The sequence below is a fragment of the Hyperoodon ampullatus genome (genome assembly GCF_949752795.1).
Source record: "Hyperoodon ampullatus genome assembly, chromosome: 4".
Taxonomy (NCBI): Eukaryota; Metazoa; Chordata; class Mammalia; order Artiodactyla; family Ziphiidae; genus Hyperoodon; species Hyperoodon ampullatus.
Genome location: NC_136917.1, coordinates 4,731,303 through 4,743,797, shown reverse-complemented (window position 1 = coordinate 4,743,797; position 12,495 = coordinate 4,731,303). Strand labels below are relative to the sequence as shown.

Below are 12,495 nucleotides of genomic sequence, written 5' to 3'. Positions count from 1 at the left end.
GCAGCTCACGTTCCAGCCTGAGGAGCTGCCTGCATCCTCTGTGTGTGTGTCTCATGGTGGTCTGGCAGCCCTAGCCTGTCTATCCAGATGGAGCTGAATTCTCCACTGGGTCACCCAAAAGGTGACCAGTGAATTAGCAATTCACTCCAGAGTGCTAATTCCTCTGTCTACCTCCTTCCTTGCAGGCTGGGACCAGATGTTCCACCCCCAATTCTGAAAATGCCACTGAGCCTCAATGGATCATTATTAAACACAGCCCCAAAAGCACCTGCTCAGGCCAAGAAAAGTTCCCAGAAAAATCTTCCTGGCAAAGCAGCATCACAGCAGATGGATGGGCAAGGTCCTGGCCCTCAGGCTCCCCTCCCCTCTTGTCTTCATCCGATGCTTGTGATAGGAGAGGGGTGGGTAGGGTGGGCGGAGGCTTCACTGATCTGGGATGAGGCTTTCCAGACCATAACGGAGCAGGATGCAAGGGGAGATCGTGAAAGACAAGAGTGTGTGAAGAAGAGCAATTGGCAGAAGGAGCCTTGTTCTTTGGAGGCTGCTGAAGCGCACCAATGGGGTCAGGCCCACTGATGGCCTGTCCATCTGCTCGGAGGTCTTACTGGTTTGGTGGAGGACAGCGTGACCTCAGGAGAGAGTTTTGACCGGGGTACCTCCACTCCACAGGGCAAATGGACCATTTCAGTGCCTGGGCATTTTATTCCAGCCTCTTCTGATCTGGTTCCTTACACTGCAGGATTGTTAAAAAGAACAGTCTGGTGAAACCAGCATTTGACCGGGTTCATTAATCCTGTTTTTAGTTTTAGTTTCAGTATTGTTGATATATCGATCCTCTAGCAAGCATAGGAGTTAATGGTGTCTGTGAACTCCTGAAAAATATGGGGTTATTTGATGTGCACATGTGCATTTTCTGTGTAGCTGTTTCATAGCTTCCATCAGATTCTCAAAGGGGTCCATGTACCAAAAAAAGGATAAGAACAACTGGTTTAAAGAAAATCAATGTTTCAGTTGGGAGTTGGGTTGCATGCATGCTCTAAAGAGCATGAATAAGCTATCAGAAGTCTGAGCTTCATTTCTCAAAGGACAATACAAATGAATAGTGTCTTGTGTTGGCGATGATGCAAGTGAGTGGGCATTCATATCCTGACGGTGGGAATATTGATTGGGACATGCTTTCTGGAGGGCAACTGGGCGATATGACTCAGAGACCTTACAATTTTATGTATTTAGTTATCCTGAAATTACAATTCTAAGAATTTATCTTAGTGATTAAGGGTGCTGCCTCTAGAGTCATTATCTGTGTCACTGTGGGTACTCAACCTCTCTAGGCCTCAGTTTCCTCACCTGTAAAATGGAAGTAATATTACTTATTCATAGGACTCCTGGGAGGGTTAAATTTGATAATACAAGTGAGGTACCACCTCACACCAGTCAGAATGGCCATCATTAAAAAGTCTACAAATAACAAATGCTGGAGAGGGTGTGGAGAAAAGGGAACCCTCCTACACTGTTGGTGGGAACGTAAGTTGGTCCAGCCACTATGAAAAACAGTATGGAGGTTCCTCAGAAAACCAGAAGTAAAATTACCATAGGCATATACCCACTCCTGGGTATACACCCGGACAAAACTCTAATTCAAAAAGATACATGCACCCCTATGTTCGTAACAGCACTATTCACAATAGCCAAAACATGGAAACAACCAACATGTCCATCGACCGATAAATGGATAAAGACGATGTGGCCTATATATATACAATGGAATACTACTCAGCCATAAAAAAGAATGAAATAATGCCATTTGCAGCAACATGGATGCAACTAGAGATTATCACACTAAGTGAAGTAAGTCAGACAGAGAAAGAAAAATACCATCTGATATCACTTACATATGGAATCTAAACCATGGCACAAATGAGCCTATCTACAAATCAGAAACAGACTCACATAGAGATCAGACTTGTGGTTGCCAAGGGGGAAGGGAAGGGGGACAGGGGAGGACTGGGAGTGTGGGGTTGGTAGATGCAGACTATTACGTATAGAATGGATGGACAGCAAGGTCCTACTGTAGAGCACAGGGAACTATATCCAGTCCCCTGGGATAAACCATAATGGAAAAGATTATAATAAAAAGAATATATATATATATATATATTCTTTTATTTTTTATATATATATATATAATATATATATATATAACTGAGTCGCTTTGCTGTACAGCAGAGAGTGGTGCAACACTGTAAATCCACTATACTTCAATTTAAAAAAATAAATAAAAAAGATAATACATGTAAAACAGTACAGTGCCTGAGTAATAAATACTCAATAAATGTTATTATGATTGAGATACAAGGATTTTATTGCCACATTATTTATCATAACTAAAATTTTGAAACAATGTCAAATATCCAACATAACTGATTGGTTTAATGATCCGTATATCTCAACCATTAAAGACTAAATTAGTGAATATGATTCACAAGGTGTTCATAATCTATCAAAAGACAAAGAGTAGGTTACAAAATAGAATGTACGATATCATCCCATAGAAAAATGGCTGAATAAATATGCATCAAACATTTCAGTAGTTATGTGTGAAGGATGGCTTTTTTACTACCTTTTGTTTTTCTGTATCTTCTAAACTTTTCTATAATGAGCATATATAACTTCTTGCAATAAGACAAAACAAACCCAGTAAAAGTTACTTGAATAAAAAAAAGGATGACTGGAGATTGGTTCAAGATGGCAGAGTAGAAGGACGTGATCTCACTCTCTCTTGCGAGAGCACTGGAATCACAACTAACTGCTGAACAGTCATTGACAGGAAGACACTAGAACTCACCAAAAAAGATATCCCACATCCAAAGACAAAGGAGAAGCCACAATGAGATGGTAGGAGGGGGTCAATCACAATAAAATCGAATCCCGTAACTGCTGGGTGGGTGACTCACAAACTGGAGAACACTTATACCACAGAAGTCCACCCACTGGAGTGAAGGTTCTGAGCGCCACGTCAGGCTTCCCAACCTGGGGGTCCAGCAACATGGGGAGGAATTCCTAGAGGATCAGACTTCGAAGGCTAGTGGGATTTGACTGCAGGACTTCAACAGGACTGGGGGAAACAGAGACTCCACTCTTGGAGGGCACACACAAAGTAGTGTGCGCATCGGGACCCAAGGGAAGGAGCAGTGACCTCACAGAGACTGAACCAGACCTACCTGCTAGTGTTGGGGGGTCTCCTGCTGAGGTGGGGGTTGGCTCTGTCTCACCGTGAGGACAAAGACACTGGCAGCAGAAGTTCTGGGAAGTACTCCTTGGCGTGAGCCCTCCCAGAGTCTGTGTTAGCCCCACCAAAGAGCCCACCAAAGAGCCCGGGTAGGCTCCAGTGTTGGGTCGCCTCAGGCCCACCCATCAGCAGGCAAGCGGATTAAAGTTTTACTGAGCTCTGCCCACCAGAGCAACAGTCACCTCTACCCACCACCAGTCCCTCCCATCGGGAAACTTCCACAAACCTCTTAGATAGCCTCATCCACCAGAGGGCAGACAGCAGAAGCAAGAAGAACGACAATCCTGAAGCCTGTGGAACAAAAACCACATTCATAGAAAGATATACAAGATGAAAAGGCAGAAGGCTATGTACCAGATGAAGGAACAAGATAAAACCCTAGAAAAACAACTAAATGAAGTGGAGATAGGCAACTTTCCAGAAAAAGAATTCAGAATAATGATAGTGAAGATGATCCAGGACCTCGGAAAAAGAATGGAGGCAAAGATTGAGAAGATGCAAGAAATGTTTAACAAAGACCTAGAAGAATTAAAGAACAAACAAACAGAGATGAACAATACAATAATTGAAATGAAAAATACACTAGAAGGAATCAATAGCAGAATAACTGAGGCAGAAGAATGGATAAGGGACCTGGAAGACAGAATGGTGGAATTCACTGCTACGGAACAGAATAAAGAAAAAAGAATGAAAAGAAACGAAGACAGCCTAAGACACCACTGGGACAACATTAAACGCAGCAACATTCGCATTATAGGTGTCCCAGAAGGAGAAGAGAGAGAGAAAGGACCAGAGAAAATATTTGAAGAGATTATAGTCGAAAACTTCCCTAACATGGGAAAGGAAATAGCCACCCAGGTGAGGAAGCGCAGAGACTCCCATACAGGATAAACCCAAAGAGAAACACGCCAAGACACATAGTAATGAAATTGGCAAAAATTAAAGACAAAGAAAAATTATTGAAAGCAGCAAGGGAAAAACGACAAATAACAACAAATACAAGGGAACTCCCATAAGGTTAACAGCTGATTTCTCAGCAGAAACTCTACAAGCCAGAAGGGAGTGGCATGATATACTTAAAGTGATGAAAGGGAAAAACCTACAACCAAGATTACTCTACCCGGCAAGGATCTCATTCAGATTCGATGGAGATATCAAAAGCTTTACAGACAAGCAAAAGCTAAGAGAATTCAGCACCACCAAACCAGCTCTACAACAAATGCTAAAGGAACTTCTCTAAGTGGGAAACACAAGAGAAGAAAAGGACCTACAAAAACAAACCCATAACGATTAAGAAAATGGTAATAGGAACATACATATTGATAGTACCTTAAAAGTGAATGGATTAAATGCTCCAACCAAAAGACACAGGCTTGCTGAATGGATACAAAAACAAGACCCATATATATGCTGTCTACAAGAGACCCACTTCAGACCTAGGGACACATTCAGACTGAAAGTGAGGGGATGGAAAAAGATATTCCATGCAAATGGAAATCAAAAGAAAGCTGGAATAGCAATACTCATATCAGATAAAATAGACTTTAAAATAAAGAATGTTACAAGAGACAAGGAAGGACATTACATAATGATCAAGGGATCAATCCAAGAAGAAGATATAACAATTATAAATACATATGCACCCAACATAGGAGCACCTCAATACATAAGACAACTGCTAACAGCTATAAAAGAGGAAATCGACAGTGAAACAATAATAGTGGGGGACTTTAACATGTCACTTACACCAATGGATAGATCATCGAAACAGAAAATTAATAAGGAAGCACAAGTTTTAAATGACACAATAGAACAGACAGATTTAATTGACATTTATAGGACATTCCATCCAAAAACAGCAAATTACACTTTCTTCTCAAGTGCGCACGGAACATTCTCCAGGATAGATCACATCTTGGGTCACAAATCAAGCCTCAGTAAATTTAAGAAAATTGAAATCATATCAAGCATCTTTTCTGACCACAAGCGCTATGAGATTAGAAATGAATTACAGGGAAAAAAATGTAAAAAACACAAACACATGGAGGCTAAACAATACGTTACTAAATAACCAAGAGATCACTAAAGAAATCAAAGAGGAAATCAAAAAATACCTAGAGACAAATGACAATGAAAACATGACGATCCAAAACCTATTGGATGCAGCAAAAGCAGTTCTAAGAGGGAAATTTGTAGCTATACAAGCCTACCTCAAGAAACAAGAAAAATCTCAAGTAAACAATCTAACCTTACACCTAAAGGAACTAGAGAAAGAAGAACAAACAAAACCCAAAGTTAGCAGAAGGAAAGAAATCGTAAAGATCAGAGCAAAAATAAATGAAATAGAAACAAAGAAAACAATAGCAAAGATCAATAAAACTAAAAGCTGGTTCTTTGAAAAGATAAACAAAATTGATAAACCATTAGCCAGACTCAACAAGGAAAAGAGGGAGAAGACTCAAATCAATAAAATTAGAAATGAAAAGGGAGAAGTTACACCAGACACTGCAGAACTACAAAGCATCCTAAGAGACCACTACAAGCAACTCTATGCCAATAAAATGGACAACCTGGAAGAAATAGACAAATTCTCAGAAAGTTATAACTTCCCAAGACTGAACCAGGAAGAAATAGAATACATGAACAGACCAATCACAAGTAATGAAATGGAAACTGTGATTAAAAATCTTCCAGCAAACAAAAGTCCAGGACCAGATGGCTTCACAGGTGAATTGTATCAAACATTTAGAGAAGAGCTAACACCCATCCTTCTCAAACCTTTCCAAAAATTGCAGAGGAAGGAACACTCCGAAACTCATTCTATGAGGCCACCATCACCCTGATACCAAAACTGGACAAAGATACTACAAAAAAAGAAAATTACAGACCAATGTCACTGATGAATATAGATGCAAAAATCCTCAATAAAATACTAGCAAACAGAATCCAACAACACATTAAAAGGATCATACACCATGATCAAGTGGGATTTATCCCAGGGATGTAAGGATTCTTCAATATACACAATTCAATCAATGTGATACACCATATTAAAAAATTGAAGAACAAAACCCATATGATCATCTCAATAGATGCAGAAAAGGCTTTTGACAAAATTCAACATCATTTATGATAAAAACTCTCCAGAAAGTGGGCATAGAGGGAAACTACCTCAACATAATAAAGGCCATATACGACAAACCCACAGCAAACATCATTCTCAATGGTGAAAAACTGAAAGCATTTCCTCTAACATCAGGAACAAGACAAGGATGTCCATTTTCACCACTATTATTCAACATACTTTTGGAAGTCCTTCTAGCCACGGCAATCAGAGAAGAAAAAGAAATACAAATTGGAAAAGAAGAAGTAAAACTGTCACTGTTTGCAGATGACATGATACTATACATAGAGAATCCTAAAGATGCCACCAGAAATCTACTAGAGCTAATCAATGAATTTGGTAAAGTTGCAGGATACAAAATTAAGGCACAGAAATCTCTTGCATTCCTATACACTAATGATGAAAAATCGGAAAGGGAATTGAAGGAAACACTCCCATTTATGATTGCAACCAAAAGAATAAAATACCTAGGAGTAAACCTACCTAGGGAGACAAAAGACCTGTATGCAGAAAACTATAAGACACTGATGTAAGAAATTAAAGGTGATACCAACAGATGGAGAGATATACTATATTCTTGGATTGGAAGAATCAATATTGTGAAAATGACTATACTACCCAAAGCAATCTACAGATTCAATGCAATCCTTATCAAATTAGCAACGGCATTTTTTACAGAACTAGAACAAAAAAATCTTAAAATTTGTATGGAGACACAAAAGACCCTGAATAGCCAAAGCAGTCTTGAGGGAAAAAAATGGAGTTGGAGGAATCAGACTGCCTGACTTCAGACTCTACTACAAAGCTACACTAATCAAGACAATATGGTACTGGCACAAAAACAGAAACATAGATCAATGGAACAATATAGAAAGCTCAGAGATAAACCCACGCACTTATGGTCAACTAATCTATGACAAAGGAGGCAAGGATATACAATGGAGAAAAGACAGTCTCTTCAATAAGTGGTGCTGGGAAAACTGGACAGCTACATGTAAAAGAATGAAATTAGAACACTCCCTAACACCATACACAAAAATCAACTCAAAATGGATTAGAGACCTAAATGTAAGACCGGACACTATAAAACTCTTAGAGGAAAACATAGGAAGGACACTCCTTGACATAAATCACAGCAAGATATTTTTTGATCCATTTCCTAGAGTAATGGAAATAAAAACAAAAATAAACACATGGGACCTAATGAAACTTAAAAGCTTTTGCACAGCAAAGGAAACTACACACAAGACGAAAAGACAACCCTCAAAATAGGAGAAAATATTTGCAAATGCATCAACAGACAAAGGATTAATCTCCAAAATATATAAACAGCTCAATATTAAAGAAACAAACAAACCCATCCAAAAATGGGCAGAAGACCTAAATAGACATTTCTTCAAAGAGGACATACAGATGGCCAAGAAGCACATGAAAAGCTGCTCAACATCACTAATTATTAGAGAAATACAAATCAAAACTACCATGAGGTATCACCTCACACCAGTAAGAATGGGCATCATCAGAAAATCTACAAGCAACAAATGCTGGAGAGGGTGTGAAGAAAAGGGAACCCTCTTGCACTGTTGGTGGGAATGTAAATTGATACAGCCACTGTGGAGAACAGTATGGAGGTTCCTTAAAATAATTAAAAATAGAACTACCATATGACCCAGCAATCCCACTACTGGGCATATACCCATAGAAAACCATAATTCAAAAAGACACATGCATCCCAATGTTCATTGCAGCACTATTTACAATAGCCAGGTCATGGAAGCAACCTAAATGCCCATCGACAGACGAATGGATAAAGAAGATGTGGTACATATATACAATGGAATATCACTCAGCCATAAAAAGGAATGAAATAGGGTCATTTGTAGAGATGTGGATGGACCTAGAGACTGTCATACAGAGTGAAGTAAGTCAGAAAGAGAAAACCAAATATTGTATATTAACGCATATATGTGGAACCTAGAAAAATGGTACAGATGAACCAGTTTGCAGGACAGAAATTGAGACACAGATGTAGAGAACCAATGTATGGACACTCAGGGGGGAAAGTGGCAGGGGGTGGGAGTGGTGGTGTGATGAATTGGGAGATTGGGATTGACATGTATACTCTGATGTGTATAAAGTGGATGACTAATAAGAACCTGCTGTATAAAAAAATAAATTCAAAAAAAATAAAAAAGGATGACTAATCTTAGTTGAGAAATGCTTTGTGGCCTTGAGTAATCATTTCTGCGAAGGTTCCTTTCTTTGTGTCTAAAATGAGAGCTGTACCTCTTTCTTCTTGAGAAACCAGGAAACCCAAATGAAAGGGTGAGGGTGGATGTGCTTTGTGTAGGGTGAGATCTGGTATGTGCAGAAAGGCAGGGGTTCTTAACCTGAGAAGCTTTCACAAAATAATCTGTGTTGAAATGCAGGAGGGCCCCAGAGACCCAGCTGTCTGGACTTTGAAAACCTGCCCCTGGCTCTGGACTGAAGTCCTGCTATGATCAACTCTGGGGAACTTGGTATGGATCGAGGATGCAAGGCAGAGCGACTTTCAGCTACAAAAATTGGTCTGCAGTCAGGATCCCAAGTTCCATCTCTGTGAAACCGATGGGCAAGTGTGGCCACGCTTACTAATTAGGCAGCAGCAATGTAATTAATCAAATCAATTCCCTTCATGACGCAAAGCCAAAGAACCCAGGGACAGCTTGAGCTTGGAAGGGCTTCCAGAAAACCGGAGAACATGAATCACTCTGCCAGAGATGTTAACGTGGTTAATCTAGATTGCTTTGTTAATTGCTGGCTCCCTTCTCAATAATGGATAATATGGTGACACAGTGTGGCTCCCGTGTCCCTCATGTGGCCAGGCTCTGGGTTGGGTGATTTAAATGGTGCTTTTGTTTATTTTTTCCCTGGATTTACAGCAAGCATTAAACTTCATCAGGCTTAAAGAGCCTTTGCTTTCTGGAAGGAAGCAAAGTTATAGCCAGGTTCCCCATTTCATTTATGAACAGCTTTACCATTAATTTGAAAGTCCATGCATTAAGAAAAAATGTAAATTGGGCTTCCCTGGTGGCGCAGTGGTTGAGAGTCCGCCTGCCGATGCAGTGGACACGGGTTCGTGCCCCGGTCCGGGAAGATCCCACATGCTGTGGAGCGGCTGGGCCCGTGAGCCATGGCCGTTGAGCCTGCGCGTCCGGAGCCTGTGCTCCGCAACGGGAGAGGCCACAACAGTGAGAGGCCCGCGTACCACCAAAAAAAAAAAAAAAAAAAAAAAAGTAAATGGGAAACCACTAGAAGAAATGCGGCTTATTGTAGGAACCAAATGTTGAGATCAACATTTTCCATTTCTTAAGTACTGATCAGAGGAAGAAAAACATGAAAGATGCTGCTCTGATTGACTGAAATGAGCTTGGGATAAGAAGACAGATAGAGTTGTTTCCAAGTCTGGTCACTATGAGTTCTGAGAACTTGGGCCAATTATCTCACCTTTCCTAGACTTGGTTTTCTTAGTTATACAATGAAGAGAATGGTATCCTCAAAGGGTTGTGAAGGTTAAATAAGATCACATACTGAAACACCTGAGCTCAGTGCCAGAGACATAATAAGTGCTCAGTAAATATTAGTTCTCTGCCAGTGTCTTGTCCCCTGGACAAAGCCCGGAAATCATGGCTTTGTTCTATTACAGACTCGTGTATCCCAGTCCCACTGTCTGTGCTGTTAGATTTCCAGACTGTTCTTCTAGACAACAGCAACTTGCAGTCTTTCCAGAATTTGCACACGTGATTTTTAAGAGGGGGGCCTAACAGAATCTGGGAGTGGGAATTTATATCAAGTTTGAAAAAAGCACATTCAACATTATATTAGATTTTTTTAATATGCATACACTTGTTCTCATACTACCCATCACAGAATACAAAGCTCAAATCTCTTGGCTGGTTGTACAAAAGAATCTCTGATTGCAGAGGGCATGCAACTTTCAGTTTGGAAAAAGGGGTCATGGGTTAAGCAAGATGGAGAAAAGTGATTTACAGAATGTCATTCTGGAAAAACATACTTGGAATGCCAGAGATTGACAGGAAGGGGGTATGAGGGGAGCTTCAGGGTGTGGATAATCTTTTCTTTCTTGTTTTGGGTGCTGCTTACAGGGATGTGTTCACTTTGTGAAAACTGACAGGGCTCTACCCTTATGATTGGTGCACTTTTCTGTATGTATGTCACACTTAAATAAAAACTTTAAAGAAAAACAAGTGGCACATAATTCGCACGCATTCAGCATGAGATGGGACAAGGCCTGAAGATACCTCATGTCAGCTTAGTAAGGAAGGCTGGGTTCCCTGTAAAGCCTAGATCATGTTTTTTCCTGGATGGTTTCGCTTTTTATATGTTAAGGACAGAGCACAATCCCAAACCTCCATCACCTCTCTCCTGGACCACTTCTATAGCCTCCCAAGCGCCCTCCCTGCCCCCACTCTTGAGCCTCTACAATCCATTCTCCACTTACCCACAGAGGTCTTTAAAAAACATAAATCAGATTATATTATTTCTTGCAAAACCTTCCAATGACTTTCTACTGCATTCAGAGAAAACTGTAAACTATCAAGACCCAGCAGGCCGTACAGAATGTCCATGCTATCTTTCTGCCTGACATCCTTTGTCATCTCTCTCCTCTTTCTCTTCACTCCAGCACTCTGGCTGCCACTTTCTTGTCCCCTCTAGTACACCATCTCTTTAGTACATATAATTATATATTATTTTCAATTACATATCCAGTATTTGTCCATACCCACCCCCCAAGAATGGCAGCTTCATGAAAGTGGAGGCTTTGCCTGTCTCATTCACTCTTGGAGCCGTAGTGCCTAGAAGAGACCATGACATGTAGTAGGTACTTAACGTGATCTATGGGATCTTTGTCAGCCTCTCAACCTCTGAACTTCAATGCCTATGTCTGTAAAATAAGGCTAATAATAAGTCTCTCCTCTCATCTCTAGGGCTATTGTGGAGATTGCAGGAGATAATGTATGTGAGGCACTTAGCACAGCACCCAGCACACTGTACAAATGGTGGCTGTCCTCGCTGGGTGCTAATTGCAGGGCTTTGTTAATCTTACACCTACTAGAGGCCTCTGATTCATTTATCATGAGCAAGCAATCATCTTTTGTTAGGGACACTTTGACAAAATTGTAACGTGGCATGTCGAGAGACCAGATTTCCCAACATCATTCTGATGTTTCTTTGGCTGTTAGCCATTCTCTGCATGTCAATCAATTACTGATTAACAGAGATTTTGTGCTACCGATCATTCTTCAAAAGACAGGGCAGATGAAATTTGTATCTAGAAGAATGAGCAGCCTGTGGGACACTGTGCCAGGGTCAGACATATAAGAAATGGAAACACAGGAGCAGGACACTCAGGCCAGGAGACGCTGGCTGGTGAGAAAGCAGATTGCCAAGGCTCTCTGCTGTAAAAAATGGGGTCATTTGTTCCTGGGGCATCCCGAGTACATTGGTATCTTTAGAAGTGTTTTGTTAAAAAAAAAAAAAAAAAAAAAGCCTGCTTGAAAGGTTCACAGGGAATAGGACCTGTCTGTTTTAAGAAGTTCCCAAAGGTAAAATTGGTCTCTATAAGATGGTGATGTAAATAAATGGGCAAATCTTGGGTAAAGACCCTCATTGAATGATATACAGCTACTGATTTGAAAGGAACAGAAGACCCAGAAAAATAAAACTGGGGAGTGAGAGTCAGAGAAAGAGAGAGAGAATGAATGAGAATGAGAGCCAATCATGGTCGTAAGTCAGTCACCCAGTAATAATATACTGATTGGAAGAAAACCATCGCAGAATTTTAGCTACAAAATGAGAAAGTATTCCTTTGTGCTCTTTTTCATTTTATCTTTTTTCTTGTGATCTGGTGAAGAGAAGACTGAAAAAATTTGGGAAAAATCAAATGAAAAGCAAATCTCTTCTTCTCTCCAAACCCTGAAAAAAAAAATCTGTGAAATAGGTCACATGCAATGTCTTAACCATCTCAGCAGAGGCATAGGCTACAGGAAACATAAAAGAATTTCAAGGTTTCACCTAGATA

The 12,495-nt window shown here is 40.3% G+C and overlaps 1 protein-coding gene across 1 annotated transcript in view; it reads right to left on the bottom strand.

Moving 5' to 3' along the window:
• The window catches only part of ADRA1B (adrenoceptor alpha 1B), a gene marked incomplete at both ends in the record, with an annotated part of 58,536 nt that overhangs the window by 18,833 nt on the left and 27,208 nt on the right, over positions 1–12,495 (bottom strand). The window lies entirely within an intron of this gene.